This window comes from Ambystoma mexicanum, chromosome 3p (assembly GCF_040938575.1).
Source record: "Ambystoma mexicanum isolate Mex_15411 chromosome 3p, UKY_AmexF1_1, whole genome shotgun sequence".
Classification (NCBI taxonomy): domain Eukaryota; kingdom Metazoa; phylum Chordata; class Amphibia; order Caudata; family Ambystomatidae; genus Ambystoma; species Ambystoma mexicanum.
The window spans coordinates 758,798,457-758,811,582 of NC_090925.1; positions in this window are offsets into that span (position 1 = coordinate 758,798,457).

Consider the following 13,126-nt stretch of genomic DNA (forward strand, 5'->3'; position numbering starts at 1 on the left):
CCTAACACCCACCGGCACGAGGACACCTAACTGAGTTTCCAGAAGACAATCCAAGTTCAAGCGGTACGTAGAAGTTCCAATAAGATAAGTTGAGAGAAGTCAGCAGGTTGTGGTGTGAGTGATGATTTCAAGAGCAATGTAGGAACGAAGCGCAGAGTTAAAGACAAACAATTTGCTTGTCCGAGACCCAGGATACAAGAATACGTAGTCGAGAGGTTTCCGGGTCGGTAAGAGTGCAGGCAGTCCAAATCGGCAGACACAACAGGTCAGTAGCTTTCCAGTAGTCGTAACAGGACTTTCTTCGATATCAGGCAAAAGGGGCAAAAGGGGGCAAGACAAAAGGATTACTGTGAGACGTAGCCGGGTCGTAATTCAATAAGGCAAAAAGTCACAAGGTTCACAAGGCTGCAGAAAACAACTTCAGAAGCAGTGATTTCCAAAACAGGCGGGGCAGAAGTAGGCAGGTGCTGAACACACTTGACCCTGTGGGAACGGGTCTAACATGAGAAAACATGTGACCTAAGGAACGCGAAGTGACCGCGTTTCCACGGCAACCCCCAACGCCACCGAAAATAGACACAGAGTGAAGTTGTGGACTTGGGAATCCGATGGCAACGCTGGTCAGCTGCTAAACGGGAGACAGATGTAGAACAAGGACTTTCTGTTAGGGGATGAGATTTCAACCACACACAATACCTGGATCACCCTAGATTCCTGACAGCATCCTCCCCCAATGATGCCACCCGCCTTCCGGAAGACAGAAAATGTGACATGAGCAGCGGGGCCTGGATGTTAGAGGGGGGGTTCCTACGTCCGATCCGCCGGGCCATAGCACTTCCAATCCACCAAAAACAACCTGGTACCCCTGGAGACCTTAGTGTCAAGAATGGCATTAACTTCATACTCCTCAGTACCCTGGACCATGAGAGGAGGAGGATGAACTGGCAGCCTGGTATCCTTAGAACAAGGTTTGAGTAGGGACACGTGGAAGACAGGATGTATCTTCCATGACAAAGGCAACTCTAGCCTGAAAGCCACCGGATTTACAAGTGCCTGTACCAGAAAAGGACCCACAAAGCGAGGTAGCAAACACCTATGGCCCGGGAGGCGGAGGTTTTTTGTGGACAACCATACCTTGGTACCAGCAGAGTACCGAGGGGCCTCCTGGCGGTGCCGGTCAGCATATGCCTTGGTTTGTTCCTGGGCCTCCGTCAAATGGACCTTTACCGCTTTATGCACAGCAGAGAGATCGCTAAGGCAAACGGGAGGTGAACTGTGTACCCCGATCTGAAACAATAATGTCTGGTAAACCAAAGAAACGGAAGATATTTTGCAGAAAGTGTTCCATGCGAGCAGGAGCGGTAGGCAATCCCTTGCAGGGAACAAACATGGCTAACTTAGAAAAGTAATCAACTACCTCCCATGTGGTATCATAACCCACGACTGGAGGTAGCTCCACAATCCACAATGAAATCCATTGAAATCATGGACCATGGACATTCGGGGACCGGAAGAGGCTGCAAAAGCCCCATTTGTTTGGCAGTAATTCCCTTACATTGTGCACACGTGGAACAAGAGGATCAATACAATGACACATCCCGATGTTTAGATGGCCACCAGCACCAACCTCGCAATAGCTCCATGGTCGCATCCAAGTGAGTTACAAGTAAGCTGTTGAGCAAGGACTTTGTGCTCTGTGCGCTGTGCTTCGTGTTAATTCTACGTGCAAAATCAACAAGTCCAGGCTCCTATGCCCAAGAGGAAGGGCGACGTGCAAGAGGAGGCAAAACGCTGTTTGTGGACAATTGCTGCCTGTGGACATTCACTCCTGCCTACAGCAACCAAAACCCAATGCGAGTGTCCCTCAAACCCCGCCCCCAAACTCCCAAGAAATTCACTTAAACACTGGATGTTGGGCATCCAGTGTGCGCATCCAAGTGAGTTACAAGTGAGCTGTTGAACAAGGACCTTGTGCTCTGTTCTCTGTGCTGGCTAAAGTGGGCTGGGCTGTCTCTTTGTTTTTGTTTTTTGTGTTACTGAGTACGCCACCTCACAACGTACTTACGTTGCTTCTGTCCCTTTGTTTGTTTTTCAGACCCAGTGCGAGCGTCCCTCAAACTTGCCTCCAAACTCCCTAGAAACTCACTTAAACACCGGATGTTGCGCATCCAGCGCGCGCATCCAAGTGAGTTACAAGTGAGCTGTTGAGCTGTTTGGGTGTGCGGGAGAGTGGGTGTTGTGGTCTGATTTTGATGACCTTTTTACTTTGAAATTTATGCTGTTTTACAAATGCTGAGACACAGGAAGAAGACGGCACCGGCAGCGCGAGGCACCGACAGGGCGCCCCCAGCACACAGGCATTCTACCAGAGCACACCCATGCAGCGGCAGCCCAGTGGGGGAACCCTGTCCTGGCCCCCAACAGCGAGAGGCAGGTGGGCGGCCACAGGCCCGGAGCTGCAGCGGCACAGCAAGCAGCAGCAACCAGCAGAGACGCAACTGGAGCACCTGGTAAGGACGATACAGCGGAGGCAGGAGATCGTAACGACCCCCCCCCGGCGAGACTGCAGCTGGATAGAGCGACCACAAAGAGACTTTAGCCAATGCGCGCCGGTGGACCCGTACCTTCCAGGATGGCATAGACCCTGCAGAGCGGGGCCCAGGGAGGTGCTGGGGAGCGGCAGGGCCGACGAAGGCCTGAGAAGGACAGGGCCACATCTGGGATAACCCGCAAGGAAGGGAGAGCACCGACTACGAAGTGGAGGCCACCCAGGGGCACACCGCCCCTATCCAAGCACAGATTCACAACATGCCCGACAAATAGAAAGGTAGCAGAGGGAGACAAACAAGCATGGAGACGTTCGCCCGCAAGAGCGAGGACCCATAACCTGGGATGGCGGCGGCGGACACAGCTACATCATACGCCACGCAAGGGGAGCTCAAACAAGTGGAAGGCAGTATCCTAGAGGCCATAGAGGCGCTAAAGGCCTCAATAGAGGGAAAGCTAGACGCAGTGATCGTAGATGTGGGGCTCCTCAGGCAGGACACGGGGAACCTGGCAGAGAGAGTGACAACGGTGGAACAACAGGTGCAGAGCAACACAGCAAACATGACCACCTCTCAGTCACAAATGTCGGATGCACTGGAACAGATCAGAACACTAGAATGCAGGGCCGAAGATGCGGAAGGCCGAGCCAGCCGCAACAATGTACGCATCGAAGGGCTGCCGGAGGGGGTGGAAGGCAGAGACCCCACAGATTTTATAGAGAATTTATTGCACAGAGCACTAAACAGGAAACCCCGCCCGGCGCGCCACCGAGACCAATGATCGTGAAGATCTTGGACTTTTAAGATAGGGAGAAAATCCTGACATTCTCGAGAGAAGGCAGGGAGATAACACGCAATGGAGCCAGGATAACCATCTACCCTGACTATACGGCACTTGTGCAAAGACAGCGAGCCCAGTTCTGGCTGACCAAAGAGCGCCTTCGCGCAGCATGGGTGAAATTCATGTTACTCTACCCGTCCAAGCTCAAAATTCTGCACAACAGGAGGACACAGATCTTTGAGACCAAGGCAGACGCCCAGGAGTGGATGGACCAGCAGGGGATCCCACAACCAAGAGAGGGGGTTGAGAGGAACCGTGAAGCACCCCAGTGAGGCAGGGAATGAGGGTGAGGACAAAACACTAAGGACACCGTGCCGAATCAAGATACAGCAGGACAATCAGCAGAATGAGAACCGAAAGCTTAAATTAATGGTTAACCCGGGGGCTCGAGGCCCACAGAGGGGACCCCAAGCAGCGATAATTTAGCAGTGTCAGTTTCAAGGCACTACGCCACGACAAGTGCACCCGCGGAACGAGGTCAGCACCTCGAATGCGGCGCGGCCCGAGCAGGGGGATGGAGGCTGGGCGTTGGTTTATAGTAGTTGTAGTAGTGTGGTTAAGTTTGTTAAGAGAAGGCACAAGAGGAGGTAAACATAATGAGTGAAGAGGCCACGGACACGGCAAAGGCAACGAAAGGGTGCAAGTGAGGCTGCACTCAAACGCGGGAACTCAGCGAGGAACACCAAAGAGAAGAGGTACTGAGAAACGGACACTGGTGGCAGGGCGTGTAACGCTCACCTGGTTCCCACGGGGGCGCTGGTCTAGTCTGGATTGCTGTGGCCTCTTCTAGCGTGATGCGCAGGACCCGGAACACCGATTGGACAGGACCTCCAAATCGTGCTTGCCTGGCCCGTAGGAATATCCTTCTGCAGATGAGAAAGGGGATTAACAGTCTGCAGAATAGTGTGCTAGCTCCCTTCTTTCCCCCCTCCCCCTTCGTTCCTCTCTAACTTCCTCCAAACCCCGGTTTAAGCTCACCTTATGGTTTGGAAGGATGAACTCTCCATCCTGCTTCTGGTGCAGGGGCGCGTGTTCGTCCAGTTACTTCACTGGTTTTCAGAATGGCGCTGGCAAAATCCACTTGACTTTCCTGAGCGATGCGCCGTAAGTATGAAAGTTCAAAGTTCAAGTGAGGCCCCCTTTATGTTGTCTTTCTAACCTGTGATCTGTCCTTTATTTCAGGTGCAGAATGAAGGCGATGCGTCGAGGGGTTAAACTGCCGAGGTGATTAGTGATGAGGGCGATCCCTCGAAATGTCCTTATCATTCCCCAGAAATGTCTCTTGTCCTTTCCCCATAGGGGCCGGGGTACGGTACCTGCCAACGGGGCGGCGCCGACCCAAAATGTGGAAGAAAAGCCGGTAAGTATTATGGCTGTTAATCAGGCTTTCCTTCTGTGTTCCTTCTGCTCACCTTTTGTTTCTTCCTCTCTCCCCTAGGTGCAGAGATATGGCGTCCGATGCTGACAGCCGCGATGGAGCCGGGAGATGTCTCGAGGACAGGTGAGTGAAGCGTGGTGCTGCAGTGAGCAACGCAATGCTTTTAAATGGAAGTCTTTCTTCAGGGATGCTGGCGAGAAGATTCCGGATGCAGGTAAGAAGTTTGAAATAGTCCTTGGTTTTCACCTTTCTCTTCTCTTCCTTCCTTGCAGGTCTTCCAGGTTCGAGGCGGGCGTGGCTGGAGTCCAGGAGCAGACACGGTGAGCGTTAAGCTGCAGGAAGCAGAACAACGCGAAGCATGAGCTGCTATCTGGGCGTGGATTAAATAGCCTCCAAAGAAGTCCCAGGTATGTATCCTTCCCCAACTAGGTATGTATCCTTCCCTGGCCACGCCCGAGTGAAAAAATAGTCCCTATGAAAAAATAGTCCCTTTCAGGTCTCAGGGTGTCCTGAAGCGTGCAGCATGGTCTGCATCAGGTAAGTGCACAAAACACCTCCCTTTATGAGCCTGGCACCTATGGCGCCAGGACTGATGTCCAACATGAGCCTGGCGCCAAAGGCGCCAGGACTGAGTCCAAAGAGCCCCTATAAGGGGCCGCTGGGCTTTTACCCGAGGGCATGATGCCTGCTTCCGGGGGTGCTGGGCCTGGCCTGGTGCTCTGGGGGTAGGCCTCATGACAGGCCTCCCCCCCAAGGCCCCTCCCAAGGTCGTTCCTTCTGGAGGTTTCGGTTTGTTTGGGAAATTCCGATGGAACCTTTTTACCAGCCGAGGTGCATGTACGTGATCACTGGGTTCCCAAGACCTTTCCTGAGGCCCGTACCCTTTCCAATCAATTAGATAGAAAAGTTTTGATTTTGAGATCTTAGAATCCAAAATGTTCTTCACCTCGAATTCAGGCTCCCCATCTATCTGAATCGGTTCTGGTGGCTTTGTTAATCTGGTTCCTGGGTGCACTGGTTTCAAAAGTGACACATGAAAAACAGGGTGAATCCGCATTTTAGCTGGTAGATCGAGCTTGACTGCCACTGGGTTGATTATAGCTTTGATCGAGTAAGGGCCTAAATACCTTGGATTAAAAGTTCGAGGCCCCTTGAGTGATAGGTGTTTGGTAGCCAACCATACTTGATCCCCTATTTGGTATGGAGGCGCCTCCCTTCGATGCAGATCCGCATTCTTTTTGTATTTCCCTTTCGCATGTTGCAAATGTGCGGTTGCATCCTTGAAGGCTTGAGTAATCGTAGAATGCAAATGGTCCACTGCGGGCATTTCAAGGCTCAGAGGTGAGTCCAAGTCTGACGTACGAGGGTGATGTCCATATAGGGTATAAAAGGGGCTCTGACCAGTTCCAGAGTGTATCGAGTTATTGTATGCATATTCTGCCACCCATAAAATGTCCTTCCAATTACCCTCCGATTGGTGCAACATACATCGTAGATATTGTTCAAGGGTCTGGTTCGTTCTCTCCGTCTGACCATCGGTCTGTGGGTGGTGGCTGGTCGAGAGTCTTACGTCGATTTGTGCCAGTTGACAACACTTTTTCCAAAAATGAGAAATAAACTGGCTTCCCCGATCGGATACTAGCATGGACGGGAATCCATGCAAACGGATGATATTTTCGAGGAATTCTTTGGCAAGAACAAAGGCTGAAGGTAATCCTTTCAAGGGAATTAAGTGGGCCATTTTGGAAAATAAATCCACCACGACCAGAATAGTATTTTAACCATTACAAGAGGGCAGGTCCGTGATAAAATCTAGTGACAGGGTGTGCCAAGGTGCTGGTGGAATGTCTAAGGGCTGAAGAAGACTGGCGGGTCTTGTCTTTTGACCTTTGTTTTGGGCACAAACTCCACAGGACATCACGAAAGATTTAATATCCTTTCGCCAGGAAGGCCACCAGAATTGTCGTTTAACCTTTTCCTCTGTTTTGGCAATGCCAGGATGTCCTTCCGTCAGGGTATCATGATGACGGGAAATAACCAGTTCTTGCAATTCCTTTTCTGGCAAAAATAAGCATCCTTGGAAGTAAGGTAAGCCATCCTTGACTGAAAAGTTAGACCCCCTTTTGATCCAATCTTGCAAGGCTGAAGAGTCCAGGAATTGTTTCACTCGTGCTTGAATGTCTTCAAGGGTTTGTAAAGTGGTTATCCCCAGAATTCTTTGTTCGGGAATTATCGGCACAGGTTCTGAGTTTGTGTCTATTTCTTCCATTCCAATTCGGGATAGAGCGTCCGCCTTACCATTCTTATAGTCAGGGCGGTAGGTGATTACAAAATCGAACTCAGCAAAGAACAAAGCCCATCGGAGCTGTCGAGACGATTGAGCCTTGGCAGTTTTTAAATATTGTAAATTTCGGTGATCAGTGATCACGGTGATGGTATGCCGGGCGCCGAGGAGATAATGCCGCCAAGCCTTGAAGGCGGACTTAATGGCTAATAGTTCCTTATCGGTGATCGCATAATTTATCTCCGACTGCGAGAACTTTCTGGACCAAAATGCTACGGGGTGCAGTTGGTTGGTTTCAGGGTCTCTCTGAGACAGGACAGCTCCCATGGCTAAGCTGGACGCGTCGGTTTCGACTATATATGGGAGATCGGGACGCGGGTGCTTCAAAATAGGTGCGGACGTGAACTTAGCTTTCAACTCCTGAAAGGCCTGTTCGGCTTCCTCGGTCCATTCAAAACGTTTATTTTTTCGCAAGAGTGCAGTGATGGGTTGCACCACACGTGAAAACTCCAGGATAAACCTGCGATAAAAGTTGGCAAAACCAAGCATGCTTTGGACACCTTTCACCGAACTAGGTGATGGCCATTTGAGGATGGCATCCACTTTCCATGAATCCATTCGGACCCGTTTAGGTGTCAGGATGAATCCGAGAAACTCAACCTCGGTGGTATGGAAAACACATTTTTCCAGCTTGGCAAACAGTTTGTGCTGGCGCAGTTTCTCTAGGACGGCCCTGACATGCTTTCTGTGATCAGATTCCGAAGAGGAGTACACAAGAATGTCATCGATATACACGACAACACAGACATCGATGAGTTCCCGAAGGACATCGTTCATGAAGAATTGGAAGGCTGCAGGCGCGTTGCACAACCCGAAAGGCATCACCTGGTATTCGAATAGTCCATATTTTGTACGGAAGGCCGTTTTCCATTCGTCGCCTTCTTTTACTCGTACCAGATGATAAGCCCCCCGGAGATCTAACTTGGTGTATACGCAAGCGTCCTTCACCTGGTCAAGGAGTTCAGGGATCAGAGGCAGAGGGTAACGATTTTTAACAGTTATCTGGTTCAATGCGCGGTAATCGATACAAGTTCTAAGGTCGCCTTCTTTTCTAGGCACGAAGAACAAAGCTGAGGATGCCGGGGACTTTGACGGGCGAATGAAACCATTGGCGAGGTATTGATCTAAATATTGTCTCAAATGCAGATTCTCTGGTTCAGTAAGGGCGTAAATCCTGCTACAAGGGGGTTGTGCACCGGGCACCAGATCGATTTGGCAATCGTACGATCTGTGGGGAGGTAACGTGTTGGCCTGTTCCTGTTGGAAGAAGTCCTGAAAGTCTTGGTACTCTGGAGGTAGTTGCACGGGGACAGAGGTTACTGATGCTAGACTAATCTTTGGATTTTCTGGGTAGCAGGTTTGTGCACAATCCGGGAAGGTTATTCTCTTCGCTCGCCAATCAATTCGAGGATTATGTGTCTCTAACCAAGGGATTCCGAGAATAAGCTGAAACTGTGGAGCCTTGATTACATCAAACACAACTGCCTCCCGATGGCCATCCGGACCTACAAGTGTCACCTCAGCTGTGGAATGTGTTACCGGTCCAGAGGCAATTTCGGTTCCATCTACTGTGGTGATGACATCTTTGTTGGTTTTAGGATGCAGAGGGAGGTTTATCCTAGAGACCAATTCTCGATCCACATAGTTTCCTATAGCCCCGCTATCGATGTATGCCTTTATAGCATGCAACCGTTTAGGCTGTTCCGGATCTACGAGGACCATTGGCACAATGAAATGCGAGGTCTGAGAGTTAGTTTTCAAGCTCGGCAAGCGGACCCCTACGCTTGCCGTGCGTGGTCGTTTCCCGATACAGAGTTTCCATGGATTTTATCAGCGGCTCCTACCACCTTCTTGGGCGGCTTAACCGGGCAATCTCGTAGAAAGTGTCCAGAGGACCCACAATAAAGGCATAATTGCATCTGTCGTCTTCTTTCCCGTTCTTTTTGAGTTAGGGGTCCTTTAACACCTCCGATTTGCATAGGCTCCGAGGCATCAGCCCCCTTGGGGTTAGCGTGGGTCTTGGCCAACACCCGGGTTTCAAACTTGGACCGATCTGCTTTTCTGTTTTGCAGCCTGTGATCCAATTGGACCACTAAGTCTATATATTCAGTGCATTCTTGGGGCGGATTTACAACTTGTGCCAGGACATCTTTAAGTTCTCCGCGTAGACCTCGATAGAATAACGTGATTCTTTTATCCTCTGGCCAACCAATTTCCACAATTAGTCTATTGAAGGTTGCAATGTAGGATAGAAGGTCTTGATTGCCCTGTCGCAGAGATAGAAGTTCGTCATCCAGAGCCTGTCCCTGGGAGTGTTGAGCAAATAACCTTTCCATGCTTGTTTGAAATCCTTGAAAATCACGAAGAATCGGGTCATCTTGAGTTACCAGTGGGACTGACCAATCGGCAGCACAGCCGCTGAGATATGACAACACAAAGGCTACCTTGGTCTGATCATTAGGGAAGGCCCCAGGTCTGCATAGGAAGTGCAAACGACACTGATTCATGAATACGGCGAATCGTTTGGGGTCCCCAGCAAAGCGTTCAGGTGGGGCCAGCGGCATGTTTCCAGGTAGATTAATCTGCACCGGGTTACTGGAAACCACAGGAGCGGGGTTCCCCCCGGAACCGGGTAAAGGAGTCTGTCCAGCTTGACCTTGCAAAAGCTGTCTAGCCAGGTCATCAGCTCTATCCTTTATTACAATCACTTCCCTCCTGAGGGCACTAGTCTCTTGATGAGCGGCGTGTACTTCGGCCCGTAATTCCCCCAGTAATTGGGCCAACTGGTCAGTTTCGGAAGTTTCCATAGCGCCTGGGTGGGAATTTGTAGGAAGGCTTCGCGTTCTGTAACGCTCACCTGGTTCCCACGGGGGCGCCGGTCTAGTCTGGATTGCTGTGGCCTCTTCTAGCGTGATGCGCAGGACCCGGAACACCGATTGGACAGGACCTCCAAATCGTGCTTGCCTGGCCCGTAGGAATATCCTTCTGCAGATGAGAAAGGGGATTAACAGTCTGCAGAATAGTGTGCTAGCTCCCCCCATTCCCCCTTCCCCTTTCGTTCCTCTCTAACTTCCTCCAAACCCCGGTTTAAGCTCACCTTATGGTTTAGAAGGATGAACTCTACATCCTGCTTCTGGTGCAGGGGCGCGTGTTCGTCCATTTACTTCACTGGTTTTCAGAATGGCGCTGGCAAAATCCACTTGACTTTCCTGAGCGATGCGCCGTAAGTATGAAAGTTCAAAGTTCAAGTGAGGCCCCCTTTATGTTGTCTTTCTAACCTGTGATCTGTCCTTTATTTCAGGTGCAGAATGAAGGCGATGCATCGAGGGGTTAAACTGCCGAGGTGAGTAGTGATGAGGGCGATCCCTCTAAATGTCCTTATCATTCCCCAGAAATGTCTCTTGTCCTTTCCCCATAGGGGCCGGGGTACGGTACCTGCCAACGGGGCGGCACCGACCCGAAATGTGGAAGAAAAGCTGGTAAGTATTATGGCTGTTAATCAGGCTTTCCTTCTGTGTTCCTTCTGCTCACCTTTTGTTTCTTCCTTTCTCCCCTAGGTGCAGAGATGTGGCGTCCGATGCTGACAGCCGCGATGGAGCCGGGAGATGTCTCGAGGACAGGTGAGTGAAGCGTGGTGCTGCAGCGAGCAACGCACTGCTTTTAAATGGAAGTCTTTCTTCAGGGATGCTGGCGAGAAGATTCCGGATGCAGGTAAGAAGTTTGAAATAGTCCTTGGTTTTCACCTTTCTCTTCTCTTCCTTCCTTGCAGGTCTTCCAGGTTCGAGGCGGGCGTGGCTGGAGTCCAGGAGCAGGAGCAGACACGGTGAGCGTTAAGCTGCAGGAAGCAGAACAACGCGAAGCATGAGCTGCTATCTGGGCGTGGCTTAAATAGCCTCCAAAGAAGTCCCAGGTATGTATCCTTCCCCAACTAGGTATGTATCCTTTCCTGGCCACGCCCGAGTGAAAAAATAGTCCCTATGAAAAAATAGTCCCTTTCAGGTCTCAGGGAGGCCTGAAGCGTGCAGCATGGTCTGCATCAGGTAAGTGCACAAAACACCTCCCTTTATGAGCCTGCACCTATGGCGCCAGGACTGATGTCCAACATGAGCCTGGCGCCAAAGGCGCCAGGACTGAGTCCAAAGAGCCCCTATAAGGGGCCGCTGGGCTTTTACCCGAGGGCATGATGCCTGCTTCCGGGGGTGCTGGGCCTGGCCTGGTGCTCTGGGGGTAGGCATCATGACAGGGCGGTCCGCCAGGACAGGGGGAGACAAGAGGGAAGGTGGACCCACAAGCTACTAGGGGAATAACGAGGAAAAGACGATGGACGGACCTCCCAGGCCAGCATGCCAGAAAGGGAATACTAAACAGGCTGATGGAAATGAGCGGGCCGCTGGAATTTGTAAGACACAGGAACCGAGATGAACTAAAAGTGGTGACTTGGAATGTCAGGGGTCTAAATGCCTATGTGAAGAGACTGAGGGTCTACGCGTGGCTAAACAAAGCGAAAGTCCACATCGCAATGCTGCAAGAGACCCACCTGACGGCTGAAAAACAAGCCAAGATAGCCAAGAAATGGGGTGGCCAGATATACAGCTCCACATACTCTAATTATGCGAGAGAGGTGGCGACCTGTATTGCCCCGGGCATCCCATTCCAACTCATCAAACAGGAGAGAGACGCCGAAGGCAGGGTCCTGATCGTTCACGGAATGCTGGAGAACCGGGAAGTGTGTCTGGTGAATACCTACGCCCCAAATAACGACGCAACACATTTCTTTAAATCACTCACACCCCGTCCGGCCCCGAACAGGAATGCCACGACCTTCTGGGCCGGAGATCTTAATTGCACATTGGACCCCAGGCTGGACCGGTCGGACGATAAACACAAAAGGGCCGCACCACCAGCGTGGGTGCTGCAGAAGACACTGGACCAGCTCGAGCTAGAAGACGTCTGGAGGAAGGTACATGGGGGTGAAAGGGGATACACGCACTATAGCGCCCCACACGGGACATTCACACGAATTGACTATTTATTCATGGGTAACGAGACACTAGACAAATTCACTGGGGCACACATTCACGCACAAACCCCATCTGACCATGCCCCACTGGGAGCAACATGGGCACATACTTACAGGAAAGCCCCTATACCCACGTGGAGACTTAGGGCGGAAGCACTCCTAGAAGGGGATTTCGAAGACCATATCCAAACCACAATAGACGACTACTTCGAGCATAACCTGGGTAGTGTGGACAGCACGCAAACGACCTGGGAGGCCTTTAAGGTGGTGAACAGGGAGGGCGGCGATTGGGAAGACGGGAGGCCTTAGGAGAGAAACCCTGGCTGAATTGGACGAGATAGAAAGGAAGATAGAGAGGACGGAAGCACAGGCGGAGAGGGAGGGGGGAGAAATGGGCGACCTCACCACTCTGAGACAACAGAGTATGGCGGCCTGGGAGAGACTAGGGCGGCTCGACTATGGGAAGTACATACAAAGGCTGCACGCAGAAGGGGATACGCCTAGTAGACTTCTCGCCTGGCTAACCAAACAGGAGACCAAGCGAGAACCGATAACTGCAATCCGAAACAGTCAGGGGGAGATCGAAAGGTCCCAAGAGGGTATAAATACAGTGTTTTCGCAATTCTATGAGGAACTATATACCAAAGTACAGGAAGCAGAAGAGGGAGACCTTGAAGACGCATTTGCGGAAATCAAACTCCCATGACTGTCAGAAGAGCAGGCCCAGATGTTGGACGCCCCCCTTACTATGGAGGAACTGAGGAAGGTCATCACCCAGTTACCGACAGGAAAGGCCCCGGGGCCTGACAGGTTACCAGGGGAATTCTATAAAAGATACAAAGATAGCTTGGCTCCGAGATTGTTAGAGACGCTGGAGGAGGCGTACGAGAGCGGACGACTCCCGAGCAGTATGTCAGAATCTGTAATAGTCCCGATACTTAAAGCAGGGAAGCCGCCCCTCGAGTGTGGGTCCTACAGACCGATCTCTCTGATAAAT